The sequence below is a fragment of the Grampus griseus genome (genome assembly GCF_964374135.1).
Source record: "Grampus griseus genome assembly, chromosome: 2".
NCBI classification, from domain to species: Eukaryota; Metazoa; Chordata; class Mammalia; order Artiodactyla; family Delphinidae; genus Grampus; species Grampus griseus.
This window is the reverse complement of record NC_139018.1, coordinates 32478324-32502472: the sequence shown is the minus strand read 5'-3', so window position 1 is coordinate 32502472 and position 24149 is coordinate 32478324. Positions and strand designations below refer to the sequence as shown.

The 24149-nt window shown below is 46.8% G+C and overlaps 1 protein-coding gene across 1 annotated transcript in view; it reads left to right on the top strand.

Moving 5' to 3' along the window:
* The first annotated feature begins 211 nt into the window (after window positions 1–211).
* Window positions 212–24149, top strand: part of SUSD6 (sushi domain containing 6) — a 92852-nt gene continuing 68914 nt past the window's right edge. Inside the window, exon 1 of the mRNA XM_082649038.1 lies at window positions 212–460. The gene's annotated coding sequence lies outside the window, so the exon portion shown is untranslated. The remainder of the gene's footprint in view (window positions 461–24149) is intronic.

The following is a 24149-nucleotide window of genomic DNA, read 5'->3' as shown; positions in this document are numbered from 1 at the left end:
CCGCCCACCCAGTCTCGCCTACCGCGGGGCTTGCGGGCCGACCGGCGGCGCTTGCGTGCTGCCAACCGTCGACCGGCGGGGCTTCCCAGCGGGGCGGTCGCGGCAGCGCGACGCCGGCGCTGGTTGCGTGCGCGCCTGGCCCCGCCCCTCGCCCGCCCCTTCCCCTCCCCCTCCGCGGGCCTCCCCCGCCCGCGCGGTACAGCTGGGCCGGTGACGTGCGTACTGCTGCCGTTGCCTCTGCTACGGCCGCCGCGTTCCATTCTCCTAAGCCGGCGACATCCTCGTCCCCTGCCTCCCGCCTCCTCCTCCCGCAGCGCCGGCCAGCGCCAGCCAGACAAGGGCCCACGGGGTCTCGCCTAGACCCAAGAGGGCTGCGGGCGCGCGCAGGCGGCGGAGCGGATCCCGGCGCCGCGGAAGCTGCGAGCGTCCGCCTCCCGGAGGTCGCCGCGCCGTTCCCCGGGTGAGTTGTCACCGCGGCCGGGGGGCGACGGGGCCGGGCATTGTGTCACTGGCGCCCTCGGCCGGCTGTCAGGGGCGCAGGACCGGCGCACCGCCCGGGAGGGACGTTGGGGAGCCCGGACGGCCGCCCCGCGTCGGCTGCTCTCCGCGCTTCCTGCGCCGGCCCGGCTGTCACCACGACGCCCGGCGGCGAGCCCGGTGCCGGCTTGGGCGGAAGGGCGGCGGGGGGGAGCTGTGCCGAGGCCGGGAGGAAGACCGGCCGGCCGGCTTGCGGCCGGGAGCTTGGTGGCCGGGATCGGGGCGCTCCGCCGGGGCCTCGTCGGGCGTGCGGGGTCGCGCTCCGGCTCGGAATTCACGGTGGAGATCACATTTTGCAGGTCGCTGGGAGGTAGTCACAGGCTGGCTGTCTTTATTACTGTTAATGTTTTTTCGTCAAGCCAGCTAAAGTTGCGGGTCCTGCGCTGGGGCAGGGTTGGCTTAGCGATGGTGGACTTCCGAGGGTACCTTGGAGCCCGGGTGTGCGAGCACCGGAGCTTTCTGGAGCCCCCGCACCTCCTCTGGTCTTTAATCTCAAAAACTTTTTTTAGCATCCGGGCTGAGACGCACCGAAACCACTTCCTGTTTATGTATGTAGACTTTCTTTTTTCACTTCTGGTTTTTAGAGACAAATACTGGTGTCGGTCTGACCCTCCCACAGGGTTGTGACTGTGGGGCTGCTGAAGTGGGAAAAGTTACCTGTAAGGAGGTCAGGAGGGGGAGGTGGTTTTGGGGACCGAAAGACCCAGGAGAAAAGAGGCGTCGAGAACAAATCTCCAGCTGGTTCGAGGGAAGTTCAACAGTGAGGCCTGATGCTGCTGTTCCCATAGAATGTCCCCTGGTGGCAGGCAGCTCGCTGGGCTTTACTGCTCTTGCTAACTGGGCTTGTGTGTGCTCTGTACAGAGGTGCAGTGAAACTACCCAGTTCAATTAAACCGTAGGTATTTTACACCCTTTCTAGGTCTGCAGAGGTGACAAGAGTGTCTTTCCATCCTTTACACTGGTTAATTCACTTCTGTTATTTTCATTGCTCTGATTTTAAAAATATGTATGAATGGGGTGAATGCATACATACACCTTTTCTGTTTTGGGAATTCCACACCCAAATTGTCACCATGTAGTGAGGCTAGTAGAGACATGTACTTGGCATTGAGTTTTGAATTTTCTGGGCTTTCCATTTTTAGCTAGATGCATATTCAACCAGAAATGAAAATTTTCAGAGTTTGGGGCATGGGGAGTACATCTACCTTCCCCTCAGTAGAGGAGATATTTAATAATGAAAAAATAATAGCAATAACAGAGGAAAGTTCTTGAGGACTTAATGTGAACTGAGTTTTGTGCCAAGAACTTTACTTTTTTGATCTCATTTAATAAATAGCAAACTTTTGTGGTAGATTTTGTCATTATCCTCATTCTTTCAGATGAGAGCAAAGCCAAACAAATAACTTGCCCAAGGTCACAAAGGTATCTCATAGTAGAGCCCTCACCCTGAACTACTAGATTATACTGTTAATTTCTAGTTTGCTTACCATTTGGTAAAATTGAAACTGGAGTCTTTCTAGACTCTGTCCAAAGCACTACTTCCTCAGGCTTTCTCAGATCATGCGCATCCTTATTTCTTTCTCCAAGGTGCACATTTATGGTATGTTTGCACAACATTCGTGGGTTCATTCATTCTTGTTTTTAATTTAGTACTCACAAGTATTTGTGATACAGAATATATGCCGGGCACTGTGCTAGGTATTGGGGTTACTGCAGTGAATGGCAGTGCAGAACCCTGCCATTTCTTACAGAGTTCATGGTTTTTAAGTCAATTTATTTTGGCTTATGTTGTTAATTTTCATTGGTGGCCATTTGCTGCTTAAGGAAGTCCTGAGCAGTGCATTAAATAGAGAACAATACTGATACCAGTCCTGATAAATAGAACTTCCTGTCCACAGGGTGGTCTTTTGGGTACTGTAGTAGAAATGGCATATGAAACCAAACCTTACGTACAGCTAGACGGGGACAGGTCCCTGACTGCTCAGAGTAGGACCTGCCTCTCTGCCCTGCAGTGCTTAAACCCGGAGAGCAAACCCATTGTCAAATGGCAGTTCAACTTATTTACTGAGGCTTGCCTTCTCAAAGCCCAGAATGTGGGCAGATAGAAAGAAGAGGAAGAAAGTTAGAATGAGGTGTTAACAGATGCAGGCTGGCAGATGAAGAGACCTCAGCACTTTGTCTGGTTTCCTGGCAGGTCTCCATTATGTGGTGACTGAACTTGTGCTCTTACATAATGGTGCATCTCCTGGCAGGGGGTTTCCTCCTTGCCGTTCCCAGGGCAGCAATTCCTCTAGCTACCCTCCCCCTCGATACACACACATATGCACCGTCCAAAGGGAATAATTTATCTGGCTTCTTAAAAGTAAGAACTTATTTCAACTTTATTGCTACTCAGCGTTGTTTTACTTCCTCTATGCTTTTACATTCTCCAGAAAAAAACTTGCCTTATGTTTTAAATCTTTCCTAGTACTCTCTTTCCGCATTCTTAGCTCTTCTGATAGCCAGGTAACTACTGGTATCTGTCTGTGGGCTCAGAGAATTACAGTATTTTTTTAAAAGTTAGTGAGCCACGTAATCTTCCTCGTTTCCGTACCAAAACAAGTGAACTGGGGAGAATGTCTTTAGCAGAGCCTCTTGCAGGCAGAGAAGGAAGGCCAGAGAGCACATGTGCTTGTCTTCCCCTCTAGTTTCCCATTTACTCAGGGACGATTCACCGAGAGGCAGCAGCAGGGATGTGATTTCTGTTTACAGGCCTGAAATGCCTACTTGGAGGCCTGAATGTCTGCAGACCCACTAGACCCGGTTGTGTAATTGCCATGCATGAAGTGTTTTACTGAGCTCCTAAATTTGACATGCGATCTCCTAGTGAAAGCTGCCGAGCAGGATTCATTTTCCCTCTTTCATCCACCTAGACAGTAGGGAAGTCTTGTGTAGAGTGCATTCCCTCAAGCAGTAGGAGAAAGATGGGAAGGAACAAGGAGAGGAAGAAGCCCAGTGCCTTTTTTTTTTTTTTTTTTAACTTTGAAAGCAAATATTGCTGTGGTGCAGACTTGAGTGTTGAGGATTAGGACACCTGCTTGTATGATAATAGAGACTCTTTCCCCTGGTTTCTCCTCAAGATGGCTTCAGTCTAGGGGCCACCCACATATCCCACCGTGGTGAGGCTTCACTTAATGGGAATGGTTGTTAAAAAATTAGTATTTTTAAGTTATGTTGCCGCATTGCAGGAAACTAGAGCAATGAGAAATGATACCTGTAATGTGGTAGGGCTGTTTCCCCATTGGCGGGAATGAAGGATGCAGCTCAGGGTTGGGGCTGGGGTGTGTGTGTGTGATGAGTATTTGAAGGTGCTAACAGCTGTGGATCTGAGACTAATGACAGTTTCAGGACAGCATGGGGGTGACCGTCCTTGAGTATCAAGATGTGTTCACTCCTGCCCCGGCTAGGATTCAAGGCAGCAGCTGTTGTTCCCTTAGATGGCTGTAAGTTCCAGTGTATCCGTGTGAAACCTTTATCTGAAATAGTAGAGGTACTGCGGAAAGAGGCACCTCTTACAAGGGTTAGGTTTTAGTGGCAGAGCCTGTCAGGCACCTGTGGATGTTTCCTTTTTCTTGTGCTCACCTGTGTCTGTGATGCTGTCCTTTTTCTTTCCCTTTTAGTTCTTTGGCCTAGAAACCAGCAGGATTCCTCTATTTGCTCTCTCATCCTCTGGTTCTTACCTGAGTGTGGAAGTCTCCACTCTGTTGGTAGGCCTCTCGGTGGTCCCAAGTTGGGTCACTTCAGCTGTGAAAGGCCACCTGTGCTGCTGTCAGGACTAGGGGACAGTTGAGTCTCCGTGAGAGACTCATGGAGCAGAAAATGCAGCGACTGTGGTGAGAACTGAACGGGTTTCACAGACTCTCGTGTTGCCTGTGATGTATTCTCCCTCCCTGGCTCTTATATCTCAAAAAAGGAAAATAGCCACGCTTGAAGCATCTGAAGCCGCGTGCCAAGAATTCATGCAGTACTCCAGAGACAGGATATTATTGAAGCATTTTTCTCAAGCAGAAACAGATGTAGCTCCCTGTTACTGTCGCCAGTGTTGGTGGATCCTTAAAATTACCTGATAGCAGTGTGCCCTTAAATGTATTCTCCCCTCCCACACACACGTACCATTATTATTATTATTTTTTGGCAGAGCCCCATTGCTTGATTTGGGGACAGGTAGCCTGGGATTCCTGATGATAGTAAGAGGTTCTCAGTGGGTTTGCAGACGGCAGAGGTGGTGACTGACAATTATTTACTACTCAGAAGAGGATCTTCTGTGGTGAAAGATTAAATGACTCAGGATTCTTTCCTCCTGTAGTTGGAGATTGGACACAAAACCTCAGAGGACAGACACAAATAGGGGCTTTTCCCCAGCTTCCCCTTTCTTTCTATCATTTTTTAAGGAGGGAGAAAGTCTGATCTTTCCAAATCCAGCCTCCTGCCAGCAGTGACTTGCCTTCGCCCACAGAAGTTTAAGAACAGAACATGAGTTGCCCTGTGTGTAGACTCTCCTTGCTGAAATTTTGGCTAGACTTGGCTTTGGTTTCTGACAAAGCCAGGAAAATGAAACTAGCTTCTGGGAATAGGAGAGGAGGAGTGTTTATCCCATTCTTCCTTCTTTGGGTTCTCAGTTGATCTCAATAAACTAAGTGGATGGAAGTTTAAAAAAGGGAACTTGAAAAAGAGAACAAAGTGGTTTTGCTTATTTTGCATTTGAAGTTGTAGTCAAGGCAAACTGAGGGAAGACTGAGGGGTTTTTTTTGTTTTGTTTTTAATCATCAATACGCTGGGACAAGATTACCGAAAGCTTGGAAAATAGAGGGGGGGAACCACTATGATTCTACCAACCTAACACAAACATCATTTCCATGTATTCTACTTTTTCTTTTAGTTGGTAGTCCTTGTAACATTCAATTTTGTATTTCGTTTTTTTTTTTTCATTTAATGTTATAGCATAAACATTTTCCTATAATAACACATAGCCTCTATAATTATTTTTAGTGGCTTTATAAAATTCCATCAAATAGATCAGCTGTGATTTAAATACCCTCTCTCATACATCTAGATTATTTCTGTTTTCTCAAGGAGATATTTTTTTTTGGAGGGGTGATTTTATTTTGTCATATGACATTTTTTAAAAACAGCTTTAAGACGTAATTTATATATCATAAAGGTCATCCATTTAAAGTGTACAAGCAGTGAATTTTAGTATATTTACAGAGTTGTCCAACAATCACCATAATCTTACCTAATCTAATCTTAGAACATTTTCATCACCCCCAAAAGAAACTCCATTAGTAGTCAGTCGCTATTCCTCTATAATCCTCCTAGCCCAGGGGCACCACTCATCCGCTCTATAGTTTACCTGTTTGGACATTTCGTTTGAATAGAATCATACAATATGCGGTCTTTAATGATTGGCTTCTTTAACTTAGCATGATGTTGCTGAGGTTTATCCATGTTGCAGCATATATCGCTACTTCATTCTGCTTTATTGCTGGATAATCTGTTGTTTAGATATACTACTGTATTTTGTTTATCCATTCATCAGCTGATGGTCATTTGGGTTTTTTGTGTTTTTTGGTTATTATGGATAATGCTGCCATGAACCCATGGGTTTCATGTAGACATATGTTCTCATTTCTCAGGGAGATATTTTAAAAGCTGCATCCATATTTCTACTTTGGAGTTAACGTTCTACTTGGTTATGTAGTTTGTTTGGGCAAGAACAGTATAGCGAAATCTCTTGGTCCTGTGGTGTTGAGGGTGTTGCCCTGAATTAAGAAAAGGTGCTACATACACATATACATATATATACCTATATTATATATATGTGTGTATACATATGTATATATATATACACGTGTGTGTGTATGTATATATGTGTGTGTGTATATATATGTGTGTGTGTGTGTGTGTATATATATATATATATATATATGTATAGTGTTTAAGAGGGTTGAACTCTCCAGTAGCATTGTTTCCAAATCTTTGGTGCGGAACTTTAAACATTAGTGAGTTGACAGATGCGTTAGTGCCTCGATTCAGTGCACATGTACTGCTGCTTTAAAAAAGGGGGGGGCGTGGTTTCAGCATGAAGCCTCAGTTGTAAATTGCATCATTGTGTCTTTTGGAGAGAGTGTTGCCATGAACCCCACAGAGCCTTCCTTATCAATGTAATTTATAGTTCTCAGAAGTTTTCCCTTTCCTTATGAAAAATTCCACGCGAGGGTTCTGTGCACCTGCTTGGAGGCTGCTGCTAGACTGGGGAGTGGCATGCTTGCTGAATAGAGAGCCAGCCCGTGAGCGGGGGAGGGAGAGGGGCTGTGAGTGTGGTTTAAACGCAGGCCTGAGAGAGAATGTTCTTTAGAACGGCTCTTATGGGTTCTTACTGGTGGACCTTAGTTGCACCCGAGGTTTAAAATATAGATCAGGCCAGACACAAAGAGGAACAGATGGTGCTGCTGGGAGTGTCATTTCCTCTACAGATTAATCTACCCCTGGGTGGTTTTACATCATAGCAGCCTCAGTACTGAAATAGTGCAGTGCCTCCTTTCACTCTTGTTCTAATTGGAATTCCTAGCATTCGCGACCAATAGCTGGTCTTGCTTTTCCTGCTCCTAGATCCCTCCCAGAAGCTCTTGAAATTGTGCATGTGTAGGCCACCTAAGGGTCAGAGAGTCAAGATGGTTCTACCTCAGAAACACATGGGACACAGGGCACATGCCCTTTGTGCAACAAGCCAGACAAAAACTAGGAAGTTGAATCATCTTCCCCTGTACCTGTTTCAGGTTCCTTCACCTGGAGCCAAGTCCAAGGACCAGTTTTTCCAGAAAGTTCCCTCGTGTGTGTGTGTAAATGTGTATGAATACAGCCATAACTTCCCTGCCACTGTTCACTGCCAAAAGTTTTAGATTTGGAGTGGCTCTACCTGGTAATACAAATTCTGTTCCCAAGTACTAGGAGTCTCAAAAGGCTGAGTAAGGAGACAGGACTCTTATCTGAAGATTTGAATGCTTGACTGTAGTATCCAGATGTTACCAAAACTTCTTGCACAACAAGCCGAGCATGTGACCAGAGAGAGCTCATGAAATGCTCGAGTTGGGAGGATGGGACTCCGAGGATGGTCTCATTTTACAGCCTCACTTTATAGAATAGAAAAATGGGAAATGGTTGCTCAGAGCTCATTTTCCTTAGTGATGACAGGGCCAGGGGAGAAGCCAGGGCTGCAGATTCCTAGTCTGGTACTTTTTCTATCCCAGTGTGATCAACTTCTCTTCTCTGGGTCTGTTCCAGGAAAGGGGATTGGAGCCCAGAAGGGTATGTGGTTGATATCGTTAGGAACAAACTCCTATCCCTTCTGTGATTGTGGTTTTGAGTCTAATAGTGAAATTACAAAAGGGAATGAGTCTTTAAATTCAGTTCTTAAGAAGAACTGTTCTTAAAATGGGAGTTGTGCTTAGGCTGGGCCTGCTTAACTCTTTTATCTCTGTACTGTGCTTCCTTACAATTTAGAAAACACCACCTGACTCCAGGCCAATGGGATGTGGTTCCTGAGTCATTTTCCCCTTTGGGTCTTGGTCACCCAGGTGGGACAGTGGCAGGTAGGTGCTGGTGGCAGCCTAGATGTAGTAGGACTGCCCAGTATTTGAAAACATGCTGTCTAGGACGGCTGATGGCCCCTCCCTCCTAGCAGACTGAAACCCTTCACAACTGTGGTTCTGATATCCTCAGGTTTATTTCATGTGGGTCAGCCACCCGTCCAAATGCAGTGTGAACACACGTCTCTAACTGTGTCTCTAACCAGCCAGGAAGGAAATAGACTTCTTGGGTTGAGGTGTCATATATGCTAGCTTTCTCCATCCCAGAAAACCAGTGAGCAGTTTGGTGTTCAGTGGGTGTTGTTCTTTCAGTTGTCATGCTCAGAACATTTTTAGAGAATTAACAAATGGTATGTTGGCTGGTGCGCACTTTTATCAATCCTTGATTCTCATCCACTCCCAGGTAGACACTCTGCCATGGGAAGGCCATCTACCGCCTCGTTTCAGTCCTGTGGGAATTTTGCTTGTTACACAGCGGATGGCAAGAAAAACAGGCTCTGGGTTGCATAAGATTTCATTGGTCCATCTTATTTTCCCCTTTACATGCACCTTCAAGTTCTCATAATTTGTGAGCTGAAAATCTGGTTGGGCTGTGATGTCAGGCTGGTGGGAGGTGGCTAGAGGGTTGCTGCAGAAACCAAGAGGAAGGAAGGAAGTCAAGTCATTTGTGTGGCCGGTATTCAGTGAGTGCCCGTGGTGGTTAAGTGCTAGGTATGCAGTTGTGAACAAGAACAAAATGCACACAGCACTTGCCCTCATGAAGTTAACAGTCTGGGGGAATACCCACGCTTTATTTAGTCTGACAGTAGCGTTGGAGGAATCTGTTGTGTAAAGCAGACTTTCAGCTTGGCTGCTCTGAAGGAGTGGCTCTGGCTTTTTCAGGGACATTTGTGCTCCAAACCAGCAACCACCCTGGAAGGGAGGAGGACTTGAAAAATACCCTTGAAGAATTCCTCCTGGCCTCTCTAGCAAGAGAGCAATTGCCTTTCTCTGTAGAGCAAGCTCGGTCTAGGAGTTTGGTGTGAGGATTCCGTTTTTCCAGCTTTACTTAACTAACCAGTTTTTAATGTGGGAATGTTTTCTGACCCTGACGTGGTTTTTTTTTTGTTTTTTTTTTTAGTTTAGAGAGAAAAACGGGTGTGAATTCAACAGTGCGAAACTGGGAGAAGGGAAATAGGTAGGATCAGTGGTGTGAATTCCTTAGGGAATCTTTTTTTTTCTCCATTTCCTTCAAGCCTCAATTTTAGATATGTTAATTTGTGTCTCTTCCTGATATATCTGGTTTATAACTTGCTGGAGGCAGTAAAGGACCTAGAACACTACTGGCACAAATAAGGGTCCCAATAAAAGCACATCCCCGTATGTTTTACCTCTGTGGGTAAGCCATCTCCGTGTAGGCTCAGGTTCTAGGCTGAGACTGGAAGTTCCCTGAGGTCAGTGACTGTCTTGTCCACTTCTTTATACTCAGCTGGTTGAGAAGGATTGACCAGGTATAGAGGATTAAAGTAAAAAGGGTGAGAGGGCAAGGTGACCTTGAGTCCATAAGCCTTGATGACAAGGAATGTAAGAGTGGTATTATTGATGAAATTCCGAAAAAGAAACATTTGGAGGGAGGCTTGGTTTGAGTGAAAACCAAATAGAAACAAGGTGATAAAAAGCTGTTAACATTTACCAAGTTTACTCTGACTGGTGGCAGGAAAAGAAGACAGCTCGGGAACCATGGAGGTGGGAGGAGGAGAAGCAAAGAGAGGGTATTGGCTGTTGTCCAAAATGTTTTAGCAAGGCCAGTCAAAAACAATCTATAGGAACCCTTAGGAATTTTGATCCGAGACCAGAGAGTCACCCCTTCTAATTTTCAAATGCAGGTCTTTGTTTCTGGAAAACTCTGTCATTCTTTTAAAAGCCTCAGGAGGCATCAGTCATACCCTAAAGCAAATTTACATGTGTGCGTCTACTGGTTTGGCCTTTTTTACATATATATATGTTATCCACTGTGAATCTGGTTGCAGGCAAGGAAGTAGTTAACACAGGATGGCTTGTTTCTGTTTGTTCTCCAGAACTGAGCTCTTCTGGGGGCGGTTCTTTTGCTCCTGGAATTACAGAATATAATTGTGTGGGTCATCTCATTTGAAGGTCTGTGAATGCTTTTGAAAAATCACATCTTTGAAAGAAGGGCTGCTCTCTGCAAACGCTGATGGTTTTTCTTGGGATGTGTGTGTGAGTGACAGTGAATGAACAGATTCCAGAGCCTTTGGTGTTGGTACAACTTTCTGTGGATGGTGACAAGTAGATGTTTGTTAAGCAGTGCATCTGAACTCATTTATTAATTGAACAAGTATTGGATGCTCTTTCCCATATAATCATCTCCCCACAGGGATTCTTTGCAGCACAGTATAAGCAAGGTTTTGAATTGTTCTCCAGTGTTTTGGTTAATCTTTTCCCCTCATAGATGTCAAACCCCTTGAGGAGGGAAGGGGTGGTTTAAGTTTCCTCTTCATTTACTTATGTAGGTGGGGCATTCATATTAATAGCAATAAAGATATATTTATTTTACAAAGTGCTTTCACATAAGAAATCAGATAATTACTGTGAGGAAGGTTTCAGTCCCGTTTTACAAATGGGAAAGCCAAGGCCTTTGGTAACCAGTGGACATTTAGCATCCACTGTGCTTGTAAATAGGGATGCTGAGTCAGCCAGGGCTGAGGCTGAATCAAACACTGGTATGCTGCTGGGGAATAGGAAAGCTCTTGGAATTGCAGACTTGATAAATTTTAACTTCTGTGTGGAAAGCAATGTAACAACCCCTTTCCTCGTCCCTACCCCCATCTCAGCATAGGTACTCTAAAGGTCGGTATGTTTTTGTGTACTGATGGGACAGAGATGTGAAAGTGTGTGTAATTAGAAAGGGCAAATTTCATCTCCTAACTAAGGAAAAAGCATTGCCATATAGTCTGAGAAGGTTTTTACTTTTATTTTTTGGAGGAGCAGGGAGGCCACAGGGGCAAAGCCCTGGTATCTAGAATCCTGTGCAGTTTTCAGGTTATTAGAGGTCCATTTGGGGGTGAGCCAGAGCGGAAATTCTAAGTTCCTTGGGTCTCAGGGCCCTGTGATGGGGGTTTTGAGGGCTCTGCAGTCTGTATCAGCATTGCTGCAGTCTTGTTCTGTTTTTCTGCAGGTGTGTTCTGACTCTAGGCACCAACTGTGGGTCCGGGCCTTCCTGAGATGCCCCCCGCAGCTGTTTCCAAAGGTGGACTGTCTTCGCTTCAGTACTCCTAAGAGCTCCCTGAAGAGTGTCCTTTTTTGCTGACAGGGGGATCCAAGGTCTCCTGTAGGCCTGGCTTGACCTCCTCTTCCCCATTGTCCTGGCTTTACTTTCAGAGGCAGAAGATGAGCCTGCCTGGGCAGTGAGGAGGTTGGAGGTGAAGGTCCTGCCTCATCCAGGACAGCTTAGATTTGAAAAACATAAAGCAGTGCCAATGTTCCTGGGGCAGGGTGTGCTCGGACAGCCTGTCTGCTTTTTCCATTTGGTTGGGAAAGTGGAGAAGTGAGACTGGCTGTGGGCCAGGCAGAGCTTCCCCCTTTCCTATGGTGAATGAAAATGGACGATTGTTTCGAGGAGTGGGTACTGAGTGGGAGGCAGTGGAGGAGAGCGGCCTTGGGATCAGTCTCGCCCTGCTTCCCGTCTCAGCTCAGCCACTTCCCAGCTGTATGGCCTTGAGCAAATTTAACCTCTCAGATGCTCAGTTTTATCACTTGTAAAATGGAGGTGATAATGTTAACCACTACCTGTCTGTAGAGGGGTAGCTACCAGAATATTAACGATTACCTGGGGTGGGAATTCTGGGGTGATAAAGGGTAACAGGAAACTATAGCTTCTTAAACTTTCTTTTTGTTTCATTTGAATTTTCACTATTGGCATGTATAACTTAAATAATTAAAATTATGTTGAAAAGTAACCCCTCATGGGATTGTTATGAAAACCAAATAAAATGGGATAGTTAAAACACTAGGTTCAGTGTCTGTCAAGTAAAAGATACTCACGGCAGTTTATTTGGGGAAGAAGTGGTATTAATTAGTATTTGACCCTTGCTTTTTGTAGTGTTAGATTTTCTGCCTGGCTTGTGTACTTCGGATAAGTTTCTTTGTTAAGCCCCAGTTCTTAAACTGAAAATGGGGGTTAATATCAGTATCTACTACATAGGGGTGTTTGGAGGAGACATGGAAAGCAGCTAGCCTGGTACCTGGCCCATAGTAAGTGCTCAGTAAATATTATCTGTTACTGGCTATTACTGTCTCAGTTACCCTGGAAGTGAGGTGGGAGTGACGCCCACTTTAAAGTTACAGAATGTGAGGCACAGAGTAGTTTAGGACAAGTGTCCTGTCTTAAGGCCAAGGGCTGAGTTAGCAGCAGAAATGGTGATGCTGGTGTGGCCTGTTGGCCCAAGTAGCAAACCAGGGAGGTCTCACCGATGGGCAGACACGAAGCACTGGCCAGGTGCCGGATGTGAAACATGCTGCTGGTCTGGACAGCGGAGATTATTGAGGGTCAGTTTGTCCGAGAAGGGGAGAGGCCAGTTTAGGGCCACATCCTTCCTCTACTTTCTAAGGCAGATGGACCGCATCCAGATTGACAAAAGGGAGGAGATTGTTTCCTCTTGCTTTTCTTTCACATCCTCCTGGCTTGTCAGGTGGTGGACTCCTGACCACTGCCTTTGTTGTGGGTTCAGTTTTCTCAGCTCCTCCAGTCTGGCCTTCTCTGTTAACTGCCCTGCTGCTGGAGTCCACGCCGACAGCCTCCCAGCCCTCCTCCTTCTGTCCTGGAAGGCCAGCACGAGGACGCTCAGCTTCTCTGGGGTAGGCCTGTTTCCACACCACTTTGGTACTGCTGGTGGCTTCCTACCTACTCCTCAGCTAGCTGCCTGTCTGTGCGGCTGAATGGGTGAGTTGAAGCCACACTTGGTGGGAAATCAGTTTTGAGCTTCTTTGTGGGCTCCTGTTCTGTGTATACACATTTTGAGAGGAAAAAAACGCTGAGTGATTTCTGCCCAGCATTGTTTTCAGAGAGTGAGAGATTCTCATCCCCAAACCCAGTTGTGAGGCCAGAGCTGATTATGCCCCAGTTTCTCACCTTCGGTTTGTACTGCATGCTTCTCACCCTTGCCTTCTCAGTTCTCTCTTTACCACATTTGCCTTGCTCCATCTTCACAAGGGTCATGAAACACCAAAAATTGGTGAACAATACAGGCAATACAGTGTTTAAAGCTTTACCACCCCAGGTTTGCTTAGTGGACTAGAAGAAGGAGTGTGCCTATTTGAATATTTATTTATTTGGCTGCATCGGGTCTTAGTTGTGGCACGCAGGATCTTTGTTGTGGCATGTGAGATCTTTTGTTGCAGCGTGTGGGCTTCTCTCTAGTTGTGGTGCACAGACTCCAGAGTGCGCAGGCTCAGTAGTTGCAGCACGCGGGCTCTCTAGTTGTGGCGTGTGGGCTCCAGAGTGCATGGGCTCAGTAGTTGCAGCAGGCGGGCTTAGTTGCCCCACGGCATGTAGGATCTTAGTTCCCTGACCAGGGATCGAATCCGCGTCCCCTGCGTTGGAAGACGGATTGTTAACCACTGGACCACCAGGGAAGTCCCAGGGGTGTGCATGTTTGTACAGGCTCTTGCACATGATAGTTTTTATCCTGTTTTCGTGTGTTTCAAATACACCTTTTTCCATTTGTGTTTAGTGGTGGCTGGTGAACCCTGTAGTCCATTTTTCTTTGGGGTATACCCTTGCTGTAGGTGTTGGGTTCACATTTTATGCTTAATTCCCCGTCAGGATCTGAAGAATAGGCCTGCTGTTGAGGCATCACAAACCAAGTCATTGCACCTTGAGACAAGTCTGCTCTGACTCCCAGGCTGCTTTCTTTCCCTTATCTATGGTGGCCTGAAGACCTCCATGAAGTGCATCAAAGTGTTTCCTGTTGGCTTGGCAAAAGGAAGGTACTTGGAGGAGCTTAAAGACCTCGTGGAGGGGACCCTCTTACTCTTAGCTAATTGAAAAATAAGACTCTTCAGTGGAGAAGCTGCCCTCCCACCTGGTTTATGAAAGCCCCTCTGAAACACAAGTTGTTCCTGCTGTTTGTCATGTTTCTGTAGTATTTATCGGGTTTTGAAGAGACTTGCTTAAATTAATTCTGGATATAAGGGTGATGCTTGGAAGTTTTGGAGGAGGTACTTACAAAAGAGTCAAGCTCCGGGCTTATTTCAAGTCTAATCATGAACTAGCAGTAGCAGCCTTCGGGCCCCAGGGAGGGAGGGGTGGCACACTGCCTTGGAGCTGTCGTGGAGGATGCCACCTTTTGGGAACCAAACTGTAGGCAGTTCCTGGCCTGTGCGAAGTTGTGCCTGGGGCTTATCAGAAATGAACCAGATGGTGTTTCTAGCAAAACTGGCAGATGTTCTTGCTGTCAGAAGTGATTTAAAAATTTTACATGTAAATGTGGAATTATGGGAATTTTCCTTTTGGGGTTTTTAGTTGCATGTGGAAATGCTACCCTTACCTTACAGAGGCCTTTATTTATCTCCTGCTTCTGCCACAAGTGACTCTCAACTCCGTGTCCTCCCATCCCCTCTGGTTACTTTTCTCATTAAATGGGTCATTTGTGGTGGGGAGATAGAAGGTGACCAGTCCTCTCTTTAGTGTAATTTGAAGGTTGCTGATGGGACCATGTGCCCAGAATGTGCCTGCTACACAGATAACATTGGGGACTAAAATGTTCCTCATTTGAGTCACTCCTTTGAGTTGAGACCTTTGGATGTAGCAGGTGTGATACCTAGAAAGAGTGACTGTATCAGGGTCACAGAGCCCAGGAAAGAAGGAAGAAAAATCCCGTGGGACAAGGAGCGGGACAAGGCAGGAAGTATTGAGTGCACGCTCTGTGCCAGGTCCTGTGCTAGGTGTTGTACCTAGGAGGGCCTGTCTCCACTTCATGGATCAGAAAACCAAGCTCTGAAAAGTTAAGTACTGTAAGTAACTGTGTGCAGCCCGAACCAAGGTTGGGAGGATTCCGAAGCCTGTGTTGTTTTCATGGCAGATAAAATACATGTGCATTAGGAAGTTGTTGGCGTGGAGGATGAGGTGGTGAGGGAGGCAGAAAACAAATGCCTGGAGAGCAGAGGACAGGGTCAGGTGGGGAGCTGCTGGGGGGCCGCTGGGGAGTGAGTGGTGCTGGGTGCAGGATGCGGAAAGGGGAGGTTGCTTAGCAAAGTGATCTGAAGTGGAAAAAGAGAAGAAGAAAAAGGGTTACGGTATCACCCTGAGGGGGTGCACCATCGGGTGATGGCAGCTCTTCCCTGAAGGAAGTGCCGCGAAGTTTGTTTGGGGTCTGGAGGGCCAGGTAGACTCTGTCTTTAGGCCGGTGGCAGTCGGGCCCCACAGTAAGCCTTTTAATCCCTGGTGTTTATAGACTGGCCTGTACTCTACTCAAAAGCAACTCCCATCTCAGTTAGTGAAGGCAGCATTATTCGCCTTTGAAACACCGCATTTATGGATCCCCGTTTGGCCCGGCAGGAGGGGCTGGGTAACGCCGTGTTATATTTTCCTGATTCCCTGCTGCCTCCGAGGTTGTGCAGGGACAGTTCTGCTATTTCCCTCTAAGTGACCTCTGGCTGCTCCCTCTCCTGCAGCTGCTCCTTTTCCTCTCGGGGATGAGGTGGGAGTCAGGACTAGGAAATTAGCCCTCTTGTCTCTGTGTTCAGGGTAGCCAGGGATTCCCTAGAACAGGGACTCTGATTTGTTCCCCCGCTCCCTGCCTTAAGGCTGGGGTTGCTCTGTTTATAGCACGGCTAGCCCTTGCTGTAAACCTTCAGTGCAGTTCAGCCTTGATTTACTGACGCCTGCTGGCATGTGTGTGGGGAGTGGTATCCAAAGATGATGGAGATGGGTCTCTGACCCAGTGACTGGGACTAATGAGCAAACAGCTCATGAGGAGCAGACCAGGCCAGTTCCTTTTCCTTATAGCAGGAAGCATCCATAAACTTTAAGTCCTGTCTCACTTAAACGGTTATTGTGAGGGCTGATTGTAGTAATAATGCATTGAGACTGCTTCAAAAATATAAAACTCTAGATTCATGCAAAACTTTCTTAGCACTGCAAGGTGGAGTCATAATAAAAGAGAACACGTGTTGAGTGCTCTCTGTGTGCCAGGCATTGTTCCAAGTGATTTATATATATGAGTTTGTTTAATCTTCGCAGCAACTTCAGGGTAGGTTGCTTATATTATACCCATTTTACAGTTGTGAGAATTGATGCCAAAAGAGGATAAAAAACACTTTCTAGGATGGCACAGCTGGTATGTAGCAGTAGAAGCAGACAATCTGAAGTCTTGGCTGGACTGTGTGGCCTCTGTGAAGACCCTGCGGAAATCAGAGAATAGAGGGGGTCCCACCTCAAGGGGAGGCAGCAGCCAGGACTTACCCTCAGAGACCAGAAAGGATCAGGGAAAGATCACTGGTGCCCAAGAAGGCACTAGCATTTCTGTACAACTTAATCAAATTACCAAAACCGTGTCCGAACTTGGAGCCATCTTTCTTGGATAGTAATGCAATTGACATAGAGATAATTTAAGCCAAAGAGGAAGGACAGAATCGGTGAGCTCACACATGTGGATGGACACTTACTAACTCTGACTAAAACACAGAGAGGCAAAACCTTAAAGCGAGAGTGCATCTTTATTCAATTTACAAATGAGTGCAAAGACCTAGGCAACAAGCTTTGTGTTGGGACTTCGAAAAATCACACATTAAAAAAAAAATAACTCTTCCCCACTCAGCCTTTTGGTGTTGAAGTTTCTATTAAGGATATCTGAATTTGGTCATTAATATGCAATGTTAACTGCTTCTTTGGCTGTTCTTTTTCAGAGGAATCAATCTCATTTTGGGGGGCAGCTTCTAGCCAGGTTATTTCAGATGTGGAAGATTAGGGGCACATGGCTTCCTCAGATGATGCAGGTCTGTAAAGAGAGCTTTGGGAATTGAAGTCTCTGAATTCCTGCTTCCCTCCACTCCATTCTGTCAACAGCTTTCTTCACATGCGGTGCCTATGACTGAAAGTGATTATCTGTCTCATTAGCGGTTCGGGGGAATTAGCCATCAACATCTAATGACCTAGTTCTCAAATCCTGCAGTGGCTTCAGAAGTTTGCTAGAGGGGCTTCCCTGGTGGTGCAGCGGTTTAAGAATACACCTGCTAATGCAGGGGACACGGGTTCACGCCCTGGTCCGGAGAGATTCCCACGTGCCGCAGAGCAACTAAGCCCATGTGCCACAACTACTGAGCCTGTGCTCTAGAGCCCGTGAGCCACAACTGCTGAAGCCCATGTGCCACAACTACTGAAGCCTGTGCGCCTAGAGCCCGTGCTCTGCAACAAGGGAAGCCATCACAATGAGAAGCCTGCGCACCACAATGAAGAGTAGCCCCCGCTCACCACAGGTAGAGAAAGCCCACGCGTAGCAACGAAGACCCAACGCAGCCAAAAAAATAAATAAATCAATTAAAAAAAAAAAGTTTCCTAGAATACCCCAAAGCAGTGTTTCTCAATGTGTGCTTTAGAATCACCGGATCCACCCTATACCTGAGGACTCCTTCCCTTGTTGGGGCCCTGGAGTTGGTCTGCATGTTAAAAGACTTCCCTCTGCTTAGGTTCTGAAGTAGAGCTGGGAAGCCAAGTCCAAGCCCACTCAAGAGGGTGTAGAGCTGCAAGCAGCAGTATGAACAATCTTCAAAGCTTCCTGTTTTCTTTTTATAGTGAATGGAAGTTTTGCCTCTTATTCCATAGTATATCCAAGATAATTCTAATACTTAAAATGAATTACATTATCTAACATGGAATTGATTTGAACCTCTAGCAAGATTATATGCTTTGGGGTCAGCCTGCTTAGTTTGTAACCTTGCTGTCTCTGTGACTTTGGACAAGTTATTTAACCACTGTCCAGAAATGGAGATAGTAGTAGTACCTACCTTTTAAGGTTCTTGTGAAGATTAAATCAGATATTAGATGGAAAATGCTTAGATTCCTGTGCAGTGATTAGACAGTCAGGCTCCAGGTAATAATAACAATGTTGTTATTATTGTTGTTATTTTTATTATCCTGAGGTTTCATGTTACTGGGAGTATGACCACCCCAGTTACAGAGTAGAGTCCTGCAGGGTAACAAAACATCCCTCTCCCACTGACACAGCCAAGCCACCGGCTTATGAAAGGCCTTTTGCCAACCATAGGAAGCCTAAACCAAGCACTGGGAAAAAGCTTTGTGATAACATATCCTCAGCATCCCAGTTTTAGTCCTCCGAGCCCCTGTGTGAAGGGTGTGGGTGACTGTTCTCAGGCACTCAGGATATGTCACAGGTGGGAGGGAAGCACTTGTTTAGAAAATGTCAGAGAATCCACCAAGTTGTTTTAACCAATAACTGTTCTTCATTCAGTCTGCACTCTTTTTTTCCTCTTCTTCTTGTTTAATGGTTAGGAAAGAGGGCTAAGTTGCACTTTCCCTTTGTAATGATACACATGTCAAATTCATTTCCGCCATCAACTTACTTGTTTTCAAAACATTTAAGAAACCACAAGTTCTACTTGTTTCTTGAAGAAAGGGTAGGAAAAACAGGTCACTTGCAATCATGGAGGGAGAAACTCAGCCGTGACTTTTCCTTCCACAGGTCACCACCGTTCTCCTGTTATTGTGCTGCTTTGGTCTAGGATGATCAGGGATGGCGGTGGCTGGCAGGGTGTCAGGGTTCTGAGGAGGGGCCACCTTTTTGGGAGCCAGGCTGGCCTTCCTGTGGCTCAGAGCCTTGCACTGGGCAGCTCTACTTCGGGATGAGCGCTTGGCCAGTCCTCAAGCGTCGTCTCCCCTGGAGAGCAGTTACTGTGGAAGGCCAGCTGCTTGTTTCCGTTGATTCTGTGTACTCCGAGTGTTTGGGGCCTGCTTCGCGCTGATTCTGCCGTCCTGATCGTGTGCTCATTTTTCACGTAGCCAGGTGGGGTGGGATCTTGGGCCTCTTTTCTCTGTAGGAACTGGTCCTGGCTCTCAAGGTTGATACTTTTCCATCTCTTGCCTCTGCCTTGCTAAATGTCGCTGGGGAGGCTCTGCCTGGGAGGAAAACTCACTGGGTAAGGAGAACACTGCCTCAAGGCTTTTAAAATGTAACGCTTCCTCCCCCTTTTCTCCTCTTCACAGAATACGAGCTGCCAGTAAAACTTTAGGGCAGGACTATTGAGATGTATTTATTACTGTTGTGATGGACAACGGAATTGTCAACTCCTCATTGATCTCCTTTACCCCCTTGCAGATGGGAATTACAGGAAATCACAACTAGCATAAAGAACTGTGTGTGGATGGGAAGGATGGAGTGTGTAACCCTCATTCCCAGAAATGGGCAGAATGGTGGAGCCGACTGACCTTAGCATTAGGCGGTCAGTGGGCCAAAGCATGGGCTGAAGGTATGTCACCATCTGGGAACTGAAATCCGAGTCGTCCTGCTCTCTGACTTTGTGTCATCGTGACTCCCCTCTTACGAGCGCCTCCTGTCTAGTCAGTAACCAGCTCCTGCCATTTCTTTCTTCTGTGGGTTTCTGTCACCACCACTCTGGCCCAGACCTTATCATCTGTCTGGCCTCCCAGGCTACTTTAGTCTCTCTTGCCAGGTTCATGTCCGGTTAACATTGTTCTTATCTCAAGTGAGACTAGGTAAGAGAATGCAGCCCTATGTGTGTGGGCGGTCACATTACCATCCCTTCCCATGGTGGCGGTGCTCCTTGAGGGCGAGGACTGAGTATTCTGGCGCCTCTCACATAGTAGGCCTTTAGTAAATGCCCGTTGAATTGGATTAGGTCATGTTTCCTGCTCGAGAACATTCATTGGCTCCCCGCTACCTACTGATCCAAAGCTGAATTTCTCTGCCTGTTTTTCATAGCTGTACAATCCGGCCTTATTTTAAGTATTCGGTTGAATACTTAATACTTTGTGGAATAACCAGAGTCTGCTATGTGATAGATACCAGGAAAACCGTAAGAATTGTCCCTTGCCCTGAACGATCTCAGATGGATTTTTTTTTTCTGTTCTTCCCTGATTCTTGACTTCTTTCCCCACCTCTACCTTCCTAATTTATCATGCGTACTTAAGCCTTCCAGCCCCAGAAATTCTCTCTTTCTATCTCCATACTTACTCAACACTCAGGGCTTTCAGGTCAGATCTCCCTTCCTTCCTTTTTACGGCCCTCTTTAATTATCTTGGTTCAGATCCATTTCTGTATCTTTTTTTCTTTCCATTATTCTGTCCATAACTCTCAAGTCGTTGCTGTTCTTCCTTATTTTCTAAAATTCATACCTCACGATTTAGTGGTTGTGTTTTTTTTTGGCCGCACCGCGCAGCATGTGGGATGATCTTAGTTCCCAGACCAGGGATCGAACCCATGCCCCCTACAGTGCAAGTGTGGAGTCTTAACCACTGGGCCACCAGGAAAGTCCCGACTCAGTGTTTTATTGCACCCACATGGACTACTGAAGTAGATACTCTTCCTTATTGTGTGCCTTGACTGTTTGCTGTCAGGGTAGGCAGCTTCTCCAGCTCCACTGAAAGTTCCTGGTGGGCCGGGCCTGTGCTTTTTGTACATTTTGCAAGCTTTATATAGAGGACCGTCAGGAAACGATGATTCACATAGTGGACAAAGGTGAAAGGTGATCTGACAGTGCTTGGGAGTGGGGTGCCTAGCAGGATTTTGGATGGCCTGGAGCAGAGCATGGGCTGGAGGCTGGAAGACCATCAAGGAATTTTAGGGCTCTGGAAACCCAAGACCTGAGAGCAAATGGAAATGTCAGAAAGAGTCAGGCTTGTCCCCCAGGAGCTGGTCTCACTCTGAGATTCTCCTGAAAACCCAGTTCACATGGAAATTTTGTTCATCCTAGAAGTTGGCCAGTGTTTCTTGGGGAATTGTAGTGAGGCCAGATGCACGTGTGACGCATCCTCTCAGAAGTAGGATGTGAAAGGTACGTGGCCACAGGGAAGCTTGTAGCTTCAGGGAACAGACCATTAGGGGCAACGGTGATTTATTTGTATTAATGGCATTTGTATTGATTCCTCTGGGAAGTTTAGGGATTTAAATATATTCCGTAAATATGTTTTTTTCTTTGCTTTGTCACTGATGGGGCTTATGGCTTATGTTGCATTTTTCCTTCTAATAATAGACTCTTGCATGAAATTAAAAGCAGTGTCTTCCTCTTCTGACTTGGGCAGAATTATAAGTGTAGCACTGACTCCCTGCCCTCCTTCCCCCACCCCCCTTTATTTCTCAGATCCAACTAGGGCTGTGAAAACAGGTTGGTAACATTTATGGGCTGGGACCAGTTTCAGCCAGCTAAATTCCCTGTAATCCAGTCTAAATCTGAGGGGCACACCTAAACTTCCTGGAATTCTAGGTAGGAAGTGTGGTTACGGAGGCAAAGCCATTTAATTGTAGCTTGTATGAAAATAAAACCAGCTTGAATACTCTTCTCACAAACTTTCTCTGAAACACTTCTTTAGATCTTTTATTTTTGGCAAATGGGTTTTGGGGTGGCAGCCTCATTACTTGTGATGGAGCGGTATAATGAGCCAGTGGGTGATTTCCCAGAATCCTGAGCCTTTGAAAACTGCTGTTCCTTTTGGGAAGTAAGAAGTGCAGAAGCCAGGCTGTGCGTCTCAGATTTATACCCTCTCCCCATTCTCTCTCCACTAGTAACTACTGTGGCTTCAGTCTGCCTAAAAACATAATGGCTTAAATTTGTTTAAATGTTCGTAGCAGTTTGGTAATGAAGTTTAGCCCTTTAATGATTATGATGATGGTGATAAAAATAGACAGTAGCAGGCAGACTGAGTTGTGAACTGCTTCTTTTAAGGTTCCCAGGAAGAAAATCACTACCTCACTTTACATGTCAAGGTCTTAGTGTTGAGTAGAGGAGGCAGCATAGTGGAGTGTAGGGAAATCATCTGCCCAAAGGTTACCCTTTAGACAAGTACTTTGAAGGAAGTTGTGTTTTTCTGTTTGGAATGGGCTGTGTTGCTTCTTCTGAGAAGCCTTTTTACAGTAGTATAATTGTTCCTCTGGAACTCCTAGCAGGGTTCTTTGTCTGCCCTCTCCTGTGTTTACAGCTGCTTTTTCTCCCTAGGGGAGCAGTCGTCTGTTTTAAAAAGTGAAGAGAGAAGACCAGAAGTTCTCTCAAACAGTGAGGTTTGAAAGTCAGAACTGCATTTGCCTTTCAGGAGGGCAGGTTCTAAAGGGGTGTGGTTTGGGCGGAAGTAAAGGAAGTAGTGTCCCCATTCCCTACCCTTACTGCACACCCCACGCTCTACCCAGAGCTTCCTTGTGGCGGCTGTGAAGGAGTTTGGGGTACAAGGTGCCCATTATGGCCCTTTGTTGTACTGGACCAAACATTGCTTTTCAGCTCCTGAGTAAGTCAGTTTTTCAGGCAGGCTACTTTCTGGCCCTGAATATCCATGTCCAGGGTCCTGGGCTGGTGTTGGCCCTAAAGGCCAGGACGAGCCTATGGTGATAGCACTGGAGTGTAGGGTCAGAAGCAGCATCTGAGGGCGTTTAGGGCAGGAAAGATTTCTGATCATTAGGATGCTTTCATTATACCAGTGCTTCAGGGCCTTGAAGCTGGCGTTTGCCAGGCATCTAGATGAGGTTAGTAAATCAGCTTAACCTCAATGCCCCTTAGCCTCTTTCTACCCAGTTTTTACCAGATAGCTGGTTGTGGACGTGCATCTTTGTTTTATAAGAAGAGGAATCCTGCTTTGCAGTTGCATAACTGTGCCTTCTATTTAGGTTCTGTAGAGGGTTACATTTGAAAAGCTAATGAGTGTTTTCTTCAACTGTGCGCGCACACTGATCCGGAGTGGGCTGGAGGCTGGGGGACCTTTATGGAGCAAATGCTGTTGAAGGTGGATACTGAGGTGACAGTAAGGGCAGCTGGTGTGCCGAAGCTCCAGTGGCCTGGCTCCCTGGCTGATGGCCCATCCCCCAGGGCTAGGTCAACAGAGAGGGCTTCGGCTTCCCTGAAATGACTGCTTCTTACAGCTAGGTTAGTGTGACCAGCCAGGGGAGAGGGTGGGTTTCCTGGGGAAGAGGGTGGGAGGGTCTTAATTAAGCCAGTCTGGTTTGGCAGTAACTCAGACTCGCCTCCGTTTCTGTGTTGGCTGATAATTCCCTTCAGCTCTCAGAACAGCCCTTTTTCGTTTCCAAACACACACACAGACTCACACTCTCACACACACACTCTCTCTCACACACACACACTCACACACTCACACACACACACACAGTTCTTGGAGACTAATGCTGCTGGGCTTCCTAATCTGGCAGAATTACGAATGGGCGGCAGCCATTCCTTGGGGGCTCAGAATGGACAGAGCACAGTGAACAGTGCTGGGGCTGGCACTCTGAGGGGGCTTAGTGGTTAGACTCTGATTGGGAGATATTTGGGGAACCTTGTTTATTAGTGAGAGTTGGGAGAACTTAGTTTTGGTTCAGCCACTAACAAGCCCTGTGTCCCCAGGGCAAGTCATAATACCGCTCCAGGCCTCAGTTTTTCCCTCTTAACACGGATAGGTTGGACTTCGGGCTGTACTGTGTTCGGATCCCAAGACAGACCCATGAGTCTGCTCCTGGTAAAGAAGGTGACCAGAGGCAGCAAAGGTGGGTGCAGGAGAACCTTGGATAATGCTAGAGTTGTTTTTGAGGCTCATCCCACTGTGGCAGAGCATTGGGTGACGTTGCTACCCCACCCCCAGGATGCGCTTTCCAGAGGATGCGTCCACCTGGGTTTGGGCCTGGACCTTGCCCTGCTCCGCCCCATCTTCAGCCGTGGGGGAGGGGCGGGCAGGCACGTGCAGATGGCTGTCTCTGCCAGCTGCCTGGGGCTGGGCCATCTGCTGCTTATACCAGCGGGTGGGGTGAGGGGCGAGAA